Here is an 11,187-nt window from a genome sequence, read left to right as displayed (position 1 = left end):
CTCAACAAGATCTGTGAAATGAGCACCCGGTTGGTACAGAGTGGAGTTAGCAAGACCCCTTCACACTACCCTCATATGTATTCAGAAGCCAGACAGATAATGTAGATGAGTGCAACCAGCAGTATGTGGAAGACAATAGAGAGCAGTGGGGCCTGTGACAAAAATGGGCAGCATCAGGTTCCTATAAAGGAAAATCAAAAGTATTTATAACACTGTGTCTGCCGGCTGAAAACCCCACGCCTGCATCTGAGTCACATGGGGATTGAGCCTTGTGCCAAGTGGGGATAACGTAAATATCGATGGAGTGGAGCCTTCCCCCATAGAAACTTGACTGCTGGTTGCCGGTGGAATTGGAGGGAGGGACACGGAGGGAGACTGCAGGGCAAGAAGGGAGGCATCGCCACATCAGGCCACACTTAGCACCTTCTTACCCCCTCCACTGCCTGCCACTGGGATCTTGCGCCTGAAAGGCGACGGTGGATTCTTCCCTGGTCTCCCTGCTTCCTCTCCCACCCCCACCCCCCACGGTCAACCCTCCACACGCAGCCAGAGGAAACTTCTTAAAACAAATGTCAAATCATGGGCCTCCTCCACCCCAAACCCTCCAATGGCTTTCCGCTTCCTTCCAAATAAAAACCACAGTTGAGGCAGTAACCCACAGGCCCCAAGCGAAGGCCCCCACCTGCCATCCTCCGTGCCCCCCCCTCCCTGCAGGGCCACTCCGTGCCAGCACTGGCTCCACCCCCTTCTTCAAATACGCCGCGCATGCGCCTGCCTCACGGCCTTGCTCCCTGCTCTCCCTTCCCGGGGGGGCTCCTTCTCGGTAAAGCCTTCCTTCGGCCACTCTATGAAACACCCCCACTCCCAGAACTCAGCTCCTTCCCTGCTTTAGTTCTCTCCAAAGCACCTATCACCAGCCGACATGTTATTTTTTCCTCATTCCTCACTGGAAGAGCAACTCTGTAAGAACAGGGAATTTTGTCTGTCTTTGTTTCTGGATTCCCAGTGCCCAGAGCATCACCCAGCAGAGGAGAGGCTCTCAGTGACCCTTTGTCGAATGGCAGTTAATGAAGTCAGCACTCTGAGGAGCTGGGAGGGGAGCTGAGGAGCGCCTGGAGAAGGCTCCAGAGCCTGTGGAAGGCCCGGCTCCCCGGGGCAGACATTCACGCCGCAGGCTGCTCGTGCCACGTGCGTGCGCACGCACCACGTGCCAGGCCCTGCGAGCTGGAGGTGGCGTGCAGCGGTGAACGTGGCAGGTAGAATCCCTGCCTCCCGCAGCCTCGCACTCTGGGGGAGAGACGGACAGTAAATGAGCAAGCGTAACTGAAGAAAGAGAACACAAGGGAGGAGTGAAGGAGAGGGCAGGGAGGCTGCAGACTTAGATTGGGTGGTCAGGGATGGCTTCTCGGAGGAGGTGGTGTTTGGGCAGAGACCTGAGGAGTGAGGAAAGCAGCTGCACCTGCTCAGGCTCCGTCACCCCCTTCCTTCTTGACCCTGTCCCTGGCCCGCGTCCCACCTGTGCCGGCTGCCCTCACCCTCTCCGATTTGGGCAAAGCACCTCGTCACAGGTAAGGGAGCTGCCAGGAGGAATTTGCCCCGCTCAGTCCTGTTTGCTGTGTTTCCCTTGGTCAAGAAGCTACAGGGAGTGAGAGCGCTAATATCCCTTCCTTCCGGATGGCGTGATCCAGCCCTTTTCTCCCCTTCTTTGATGTAAATCCCCCTTTTATCTAGAAAGGTGAAACACCCAGCTAAAAGATGGCATTTCCCAGCCTCTCTTGAAGCTAGCTGTGGCTTTGTGACCAAGTTCTGTGTTGTGTGAGAATTCTTGAAATGTTCCTTAAAGGGAGCTGCCCTGGCTGGGAAGTGGGCTCCTTCTGCCCTTTGCCTCTTCTTCCTTCCCGATGCCTGGACTGCAGATCTAATGGCTAAGGCTCCAGCAGCCATTTTGGACCATGAGGCTACCTTGAAGGCGATGGTGCAAAAGGACAGAAGAAGCCTATTCCTGTGGGCTTTGGGAACCAAGGAGTTGCCAAACCAGCCTCAGACTGGCTACTCCTAGACTTCTTTCTAATGAGAGAAAAATCCACTTCCATTTTGTTGCCGCTGCTGTTACTGGGTAATCTAATCACAGCTGATATATACCAGGGCCCCGGGCCCTGGGCATCACTGCCTTCATGGATCCCTTCCTCCATAAAAAACTATTAAAAATTATATTTTATGACTGCATTGTTGTAAAGGCAAATATAATCCAGGCTGAATTTATTATTATGTAGTCATTATTATATCTATTCTTCTGATCGTAAAAGAAATGAAAATGAAAACACCTTTGTGGCTCCCTGGATGTATCGTAGGTGCTGGCCCCCATGCCTCCTGTGTCTAAGAGGTACGTCCATTCGCTTCCTTTGCCCTTCCTATCGTTTATGGGATAAGTATCATTATTCTTCCTATTTCTCAGATTAAGAAACTGAGGCCAGAAAGGTCAGTACCTTTCTCAGATTTGCATCCTGGCCCATCCAACCCCAAAGCCTCAGCTTTTCCATCCTTTGAAAGGAGTTATTTTTAGCACCCAAAGGAGATTCATGATGGAGATTTTATTATTATTAATGCAAACAGCTCTGACTACTTAGGAAAATAGACCTGATGGATGGTAACGAAGCGTATTGGACACTTAGAACTTCTGGTAGCTCCTTTTTATTTTAATCCACCAGAGACACCCAGCTATGAGGCTCATCTCTGCAAGAAATGTTTTAAATATCCATCTTTTAGGGCTGGATTTACTCGTCCAACCCCACAAAGAAAATAACTCCACTTAGCTTTACAGACTCTACAATGAAAAGTAAATTATTTTTCTGGAAATGACCCTAAAATAGCACAGAATGGGGCTGCTACAGATACCAGAGGCAATCAGGCTTGGATATGTTAGTCTTAAGGGCAAAAAAAAAAAAAAAAATGTGTTTTGAAACACGGAGTCGCTTCTGTGGTCTTGGGAAGAAAAATTGATTTTCAAGATAGCACAATAAATCATGTGGGGAAACAACTTTGGAGAAAAACAGCATGAAGTTTGAGAGGCTGGCCGAGCACACAATTCATCTTGCAAGCCTTCACAGACGGGGGCCAGGAAGAAATCTTTCTGTACCTCATTGCTAAGTTTATTTCCTTTCGTGTCCTCCTACCACAAATTAAAAGGCAAGGCAATGTTGATGAAACAAAAATCACACCACTGCTTGCGTTCTGCAGCCCGGGGCCACGAGGGGAGAGATGAGGAAACAGTTGGTTTCTTGAAAATAGCTGCACAATGCTGCCTTCACAGAGCTTTTGTCTTTCCAAGCCAAGAGCCAAAAAGACAAATTAAGCCTCAAACACTGTTTTTCCTTTAGTCGTTTATCCACCCAGCATTTATTAGGTACCTTCTGGATGCATGACACCATATCAGACACCAAAGGACACTTACAAGACCCTGCCCTTGGAAAGCTGAATTAGTAGCCATATGAGAACTGGGGGGGGGGGGGGGGGGACCAGAAGAAACAGGGCATTGTTTGGGAATAGTAAAATCCTTTGGGATGGAAGGTATGGGGGGGGGGAGGGGGAAACAATGCACCCACCCCCAAGATATCCCCATCCTAATCCCCGGTACCTGTAAATATGTTACCTTACCTGGCAAAAGAGACTCTGCTGGTGGGGTTAAGGATTTTGTGATAGGGAGATTATCTGGGTTTATCCAGGTGCACCCAAAATAGTCACAAGGTCCTTATCAGAAGGAGTCAGCAGAGTGAGAGTCAGAGGAGGAGAAGTGAGGAGGGAAGCTGAGGTCAGAAAGATGCCCTCGCTGGGTGGGGGGAGGAGGGCGCGGCCAGCCAAGCCAGGCTGCCGCCTCTCGAAGTCGGAGAGAGCAAGAAAATCGATTCTTCCATCGTCTCCAGAAGGAACTCAGCCCCACTGGCATCTTGATTTTAGCCCAGTAACACCCCTTTTGGACCTCTGGCCTCCAGAACTGTAAGATAATGAATCTGTGTTTGTTTAAGGCACTAAATTTCTGGTAATTTTTTACAGCAGCAAAGAGGAAACTCCTGTAGAGAGTACAACCTTCAGTATTCGGATGAGTAAGAGTCTAGGGGGAATAAAACAAATCAAGAATAAACTCCTCTGCATCAAGAAGATCAAGAAATTGCTGTGGCTGTCGGGAAGGAAATAGAAAAGAGAGGAGATGGAAAATCAAGAAGAAAGGAGGGATATGAAGCACTATGGCAGGGAAGCTAAAGGACTTATAAAAACAGGAATTTCATCCCCACCTCACACGACTTATAAAAACCAACTCTAGAGGGATTACAAATCTAAATGTGAGCCATTAAACAATATGCCTCTCAAATACAGCAGGAGAACATCTCCAAGTACTTGGGGCAGGCAAAGAATTAGTAAACAGGCCACCAAAAATGCTCCAACTTTGAATGAAAAAAAAAAAGGTAAATCAGACTACATTGAAGTTAAGAACATCTGTTCATTGAAAGATAGCATTAAGAGAGTGAAAAGGCTTGTCGATATGTCTAACGAAGAACTTGTATCCAGAATATATAAAGAACCTCTACAAATCAATAAGGAAAATGCAGACAATCCAATAGAAAAGGTGGCAAAACATTTGGGCAGGCACTTCAGAAAAGAGTATATAAAAATAACCAAGAGAGATGAAAAGGAGCATAAGTCCATTGGTCATCAAGGAAATGTGATTCAATTCCACACCTACCAGAATGACTAAAATAAGAGAGACAGAAGGAAACGTGTGTCGCTCAAGCAGTTGGACACCTGCTTACCACATGGGAGGGCCCAGATTCAATTCCCAGTACCTCCTATAGAAGATGAGCAAGACAGTGAGCTGATGAAATGGATTGGTGCAACAAGCTGATGCAACAAGATGACACAACAAGGAAACACAATGAGAGACACAATGAGCAGAGAGTGCATGTGGCTCAAGCAATTGGGCACCTCCCTCCCTACCACATGAAAAGTCCCGGGTTCGGTTCCTGTGTCTCCTAAAAAAAAAAGAAGACAACAAGCAGACATAGAGAGTATAAACAACGAGGGGGAATGGAGAAATATTATAAATAAATAAAATAAAAATTTTTTTTTAAAGAGAGATACCAAGTGTTGACAAGAGTATAGAACAACTAGACCTCTTGTATTCTGCTGATGTGAGTATAAATTAGTACTACATCTTTAGAAACTGTCAGTATCCACTAAAGCTGATCATATGCATAATCTAGGACCCCACAGTGCTATTCCTAGGTGTATGCTCTACAGAAATGCATAATATGTTTTCTGAAAGGTATATATGGGCCTGTTTAGAATAGTCCCGCGCTGGAAACTACTCTGATGCCTAGCAATAGGAAAGTGAGCAAATAAATTAGATTATATTCACACAATGGAACACAGCAACAACAGTGAGCTGATAGAGCTGTACGTAGCAGCGGGGATGATTCTCTCAAGTTTAATGTTTAGTGAAAGAAAACAAAAGAATACATAGTGCATGCTTCCATTTATATGAGGTTTAAAAACAGGCAAAACCAGTCCATGGTATTAAAAGTCAGGACATCCTTGGGTAGGCGGTATTGACTAGGAGAGGGAAACAACGACTTAACCGGGCACTAGAATGTTCTGCTTCTCCCTCTAGGCAAGGGTGTGCTCATTTTATGAAAATTCCTAATTTGTTCACTTTCTGTGTATATCTGATACCTGAAGAAAAAGTTCACATTCAACAACAATGGAAGAATAATATTCAGTTGGAAATTGTTGGAATCTTAGCCACAAAAACCACCCCCTTGTCTTCTCGAAACTTTTCAGTTTCCAGGTAGACTCTGAGTCAACTGAATGATTCTACAGTTTACCAAATAGATGACCTGGGCCAGTCCCTGCTACCTCTAAGGCCCAGGATGTGCAACGGGGAATAACGACACCCGTGGGCAGGACTTTCGGTGAGAATGATGGAAAGCATCTGGTTTGCAAGATATGCCCGCGAAGTCAGCTGTTGTCCCAGAACTGAATTGAGTCTGGCAGAAGACAGCTCCTTGAGAGCACGGGAGGCTGGGGCCTGTCGAAACAACTTTGCTCTTTTCCTGTACTCCTGGCAGAAATGTCCACAAGGAAAGACATGACCTTTAAGTTGATAGCTCCGGGAAAGCTGCTGTTCCTACCTGCATAGCCCCGTCCCCCTCTCCAGGAAGGTGGCTGTGGCCAAGGGGATTTAAGAAGCACGGGGTCCGGGATGGCAAGGGCTGGAAGCAACGGGGTGTATAAAGGAACCACAGAGATAATTAAGAAGCGGTTCATTTGCAATAATTATGCTCTGGATGGTTAATTCTTTCAAGACACTAAACAGCCCTTTCCTGGGGCTACAATAATTGACTCTGTCACAGGCATTCCACACTGCTGTTTGGAGGCATCTGCTGGACAACCTGCTGACTCACTGCAACACACGCACACTCACACTCAAACGCACTTCACGATCTTTGCTCATGAATAGCGTGGTCTGAGCAGAGGTGCCAGGGTGGAGAGGGCTGGGGAAAGACTGAAGGAAAGGTGGGCTGTCCTCAGGAGCAGACACAGGGAGAACGGTGACTTGAGGCGGGCTGCCACGAGGACGTCCGATTGCCTCAGTTCAAACCTGACTCCAGCTTTTCCAGCTGTGTGACCTCGGCCAGTCACTCAGTTCCTGGAGCCTCAACTCTTCAACTGTGAAATGGGAATAAGCACCCTCACCTTGTAGTGTTGTTGTAAGGATTCAACGACCTAATGGGTAGCACCTGGCACTGCAGAGGTGCTTAATAACCACTGGCTAGTTTCCTCACAACGGACACAGACTGAGCAGTGATCACATACCTGGGACAAAACTGGGAAAGTTTGCAGCTGGTCCAGGGGAACCAGTACGGGCTTTTGTCCTGCTGCACTGGGAATCCACTGTGTGACCTTGGGAAATGTCCTTGACCTTTCTGTGCCTCATTTTTTCTTTTGAAAAGTGGAGTGATAATTCGCCCCGAGAAGGGTTGTGTTGTGATTAGATGAAACAGGACCTGGATATAACAGATCCTCAAGAAATGCTGACTCTATGCCTTTGTGTACCTTCAAGGCCAGCTCTACGGGAGAGCCTGCTCTCCTGACACAAGCAGGCAGGCAGCTGTTCATAGATTTCACAGGCACTAAAACTAGCAGCTGATACCCCAGGGAGCCCCAAACTACTTTGCAGCCTTAAGAAACTCCATCAATTGCCCTTCCTGGCTGCATCCCAGGCTTTTCCCAAATTGACTCTGACCTTGGAAATCAGACAGGGCTCCTTAGTCGCGATGAGCCCCCTCTCTCTGGAGGGAGTAGGGGGTAATTTCCCCCAAGCAAGCCTCCCTTGCTCACCTGGATGGCAGGTGGGGCGATGAGGCAGCCCTCACAGGTCAGCACCAGCCCTGGCTCCCCTACCTTGGGCTAACCCCATGGAGAAAGGGCTGGTGTGCGATGGCACCAGCTCCAGTTTCTGGCTCCACATGGCAAGGCAGAGGCCAGGAGTTAGCACCCACACGTCACAGAGAGCCGGAGGGGCCTTCTGGCCCCCTGTCTTGACTCCTGTCCCTCCGATCCACCACCACCTGGAGTCATCTTCCCACAGCACTAATTGGACCATCTCATTCACCTGCTCCCGAATACCCAGTAGCTTCCATGACCTTCAGGGCAAAGCCCGCCATGAAGCACAGCCTGCAAGGCTCTTTGGACTCTGCTCTCTGCCAGCCCCTTGGGATTCTCATTTTGGCCCTGCCTGCCCTTCGCCCCACCTCTTCCCCCGAGACACGCCCCGAGCACCATCCTGCCAGCGGCTGTTCTCGTCCACACGGCACACATTTACACCTGCTCTCCACGCTCCCGGAAAGCACCGCCCTCCTTCTCCACCTGGGGAGATGCCTGCCCTCCCTTGGTCCCAGCTGGCACGGACACTCTCCCACGCCTCACCCTGCTGAGTTTAGGCCTCCCTTTGAAGTCCCCTTGGGCATCCTAAACCTCCGTTCCTTCCTCCTCTCGTTACTGAGCACTGCCGTGAGCCGGGGACTGCACTGGACTCTGAGGGCAGAGAGAAAGAGGAGGAGCAGCCCCTGTGTGGGACCCGCCATCCGGCTGCTCGATGCTAGCACAAAGAACAGGATGTCAACAAGGCGTTGGCGTGAGCACTGAGGAGGGAGCACAAGGTGCTGGGAAAGCCTTGAGAAGGGGAGAAGGGTCTTAACCAAGTCCGGGGAAGCATCAAACACTCCCTGATGATGTGCTATTTTTTTTTTAGATTTATTTTTTACTTATTTCTCTCCCCTTCCCCGCCCCCCCCCCCAGGTGTCTGCTCTCTGTGTCCATTTGCTGTGTGTTCTTCTGTGTCCGCTTGTATTCTTGTCAGCGGCACCGGAATCTGTGTCTCAATTTGTTGCGTCATCTTGCTGTGTCAGCTCTCCATGTGTGCAGCACCACTCCTGGGCAGGCTGCGCTTTTTTCGCACGGGGCGGCTCTCCTTGAGGGGCACACTCCTTGCACGTGGGATAATGTGTTATTTAAACCAAAACATACAGAATGAGTAGGCACTAGCCGGAGAGGAAGGGGGAAGGAGAGGAAGACCCCAGGCAGAAGGAATGAAAGGCCAAGGCCCTGAGGCTAGAAAGAGCCTGGCCCCCCTGGGAGGGAAGGAGCAGGGTGGGCGCAGCACGAGGTGGCCGAGTTGGGGAAGACGTTGGAGGGGTGGGAAAGGCCATAAGGCAAGTGGTGGACGGACGGCATCTGGGGCCAGGAGCAGAGCTTCTCCCCAGGCAATGGGAAGCCCAGTGGTTTTTAAGCATGCAGAAGAGACGGCCTCTGTCCTGTTGAAAGTTCACTCTGGCTGCAGGACAGAAAACAGACTAGAGGGGACAAGAGTGGAGGCGGGAGCACAGCAAAGACCCTCCCAGAGGCCCAGGTGGCCTGGAGAAGGATGGCAGCATGCGGGGGGAGGGGGGGGCATGGAATGAAGGGGAGGGGCCTAATCAACGATGATGGGGAGGGTCTCCAGGACCAGTGCCGGGCTGGGACTGAGGGGCCTGCCCGGGGGTCTGTTCTGGGCCGCTGGGTCTGAGGGGGGCCGTCTAGGGGATGGAGTGGGCTGATGGGGACGGGAAGCTGGATCTGGGGTTCCATTTTGGAGACACCACGTCTGCAATGCCTGTGGACCTCCAAGGGGGGCGTCCGCGCGGCCCCTGGAGACCAAGCGCTTGGCATGCATTTTTCCCATGTTCGGCACCTACCTCAAAGCCCACAGGCCAGGAAAGAGAGCCCTCGATGCCACTTCCAGCACCTTCCTTCCTTTCCAGCAGACCCTGCTGCCTCTTGTCCCCCGCACTCCACAGTCCATCAGATGCCACCACTGTGTCCCACACAGGAAAAAGGGAGAAAACCCTCCTGGCTCGCTGTTGGACCCTGCTACCGGAGGCCCAAGGCGGCATTCTCGAACCCCAGCACCCCAAAGAGGCCCCTTCAGCTTCTACCGCTAACATCCCTCCACAAAGAGACTCCGAGCCCGATGGGAAGGACACCATGGGTTGCCTGCCCACTGGGTAACCCAGTCCTGATCTTGGTCAGGTGGCTCCAGGGGTGAAGCTAGTCCCGATAATCCTTTAGGAATCTATCAGCGAATGGTCCTGAGTGGGCACATGACCTGATTTATGAGCTATAAAGTGCAGTCAGTGGGGGCTTCTGGAGAGACTTCTCTCTCTGATAAAAGGGACAGCCTAAGGTTTTTTTGTTTCCCTCCCACCTTTCCTCCTCAGGTCACAATTGTGGGCAGAAGTGATGCCTAGAGCTGCAGCAGCCATTCTGTGACCTGGAGGAAACGAGCCTAAGGATGAAAATCCAACCTGCTGAGGGCAATAGAACTGACCGATGGAAGTATTCTGGATTCTTATTGGCACTGTTGTGTTGCTCAATTAACCTGAGACCATCAATCCTTCTTGTTGAGGCAATAAGTGACCTTATGTTTTAAGCTACCTTTGTTTGGAATTTCTTTAATTGCAGCTGAAAGCCATACATCCAAGTCTCCAGTTATCCCCACTCTCATCTCACTAACTAGAATGTCTACCCCATGACAAAAGAGGTTTTTGTCAGTTGGGTCCCCAGTGTCCAGAACAGTGCCTGGCACAAAGGAGGTGTTCAAGAAATGTTCAGTGAATGAATGAATCTTTGCACCAGTGCCTAATCACCAATCTCCTACCATGTTCATTCAGAAAGCCCATGCCCATTAGCACACTCACTCAAGCAAGCCTTCCAACAATAGCTGCCATGCCTTAAGGGCTTTCACGTGCTAGGAACTGTGCTAAACCCTCTATATGTGCAATCTCACTTAGGCTTCCTGACAACACTAGGAGCTGGGAGGTCGTTTCTAGTTTTGAGGTCATGTACCTTGCCCAAAGGCGCAGCTAGAAGAGTTGGGATTCCAACCCAGGCTATCAACTCTAAAGTTTGTGCACTCAGTTGCCTTGCTCTGCAACCTGCTGCATACATGATACGGCCCCACACACCCAGGAACCCCCTGGGGCAGCTGAGACCTGGGAGAGGAGGAGGGGAGGCAGACCAGGGCAGAGGTCCAGAGGTGAGGAAGGTGCCTGCCTTACTCCCAACATTGACAGTCACCAGGGGAGGAGGCAGCCACTAGCATTAATCCACAGACAGCTGAGCATTAAAGGAAAAGATAAGCGGCTGGTCCAGGAGAAGTATGGCGTGTACAGAAGAGCCACGGCACAGAGTCTACAGCAAGAGCCTCGTCGGACCTGGCCTACCCCTGCTGGGGTTTAGTGTATACCCAGGGGACCTGAATCTCTGGACTGCCCTTGTGATAGCCAGGCCCTGAACCTCAACAGACTTGCAACTCCTACCCTCTGGTTTATTGGACTTACCCTGGCCAGCTAACGGGGAGGTGAAGAAGGTCAACCACCACACCAGGGAGCCAAGAGTGCCTACAAGTGCAAGTATCCATGTGGAATCTAAGCCCCCTCTTGATGTAGAGGGGGACTGGACATAACCATCCCATAGGCCACAAGATGGAGGAATAGAGTATGGATTAGAGTGGACTTACTAGTGTTTTGCTGGGGAACTATTGTGATTAGTAAGGGAAGAAATTGTAGTATTGATGTGGAGAAAGTGGCCACAGTA

Source organism: Dasypus novemcinctus, chromosome 24, assembly GCF_030445035.2.
Source record: "Dasypus novemcinctus isolate mDasNov1 chromosome 24, mDasNov1.1.hap2, whole genome shotgun sequence".
Classification (NCBI taxonomy): domain Eukaryota; kingdom Metazoa; phylum Chordata; class Mammalia; order Cingulata; family Dasypodidae; genus Dasypus; species Dasypus novemcinctus.
This window is presented reverse-complemented; position numbering follows the sequence as displayed.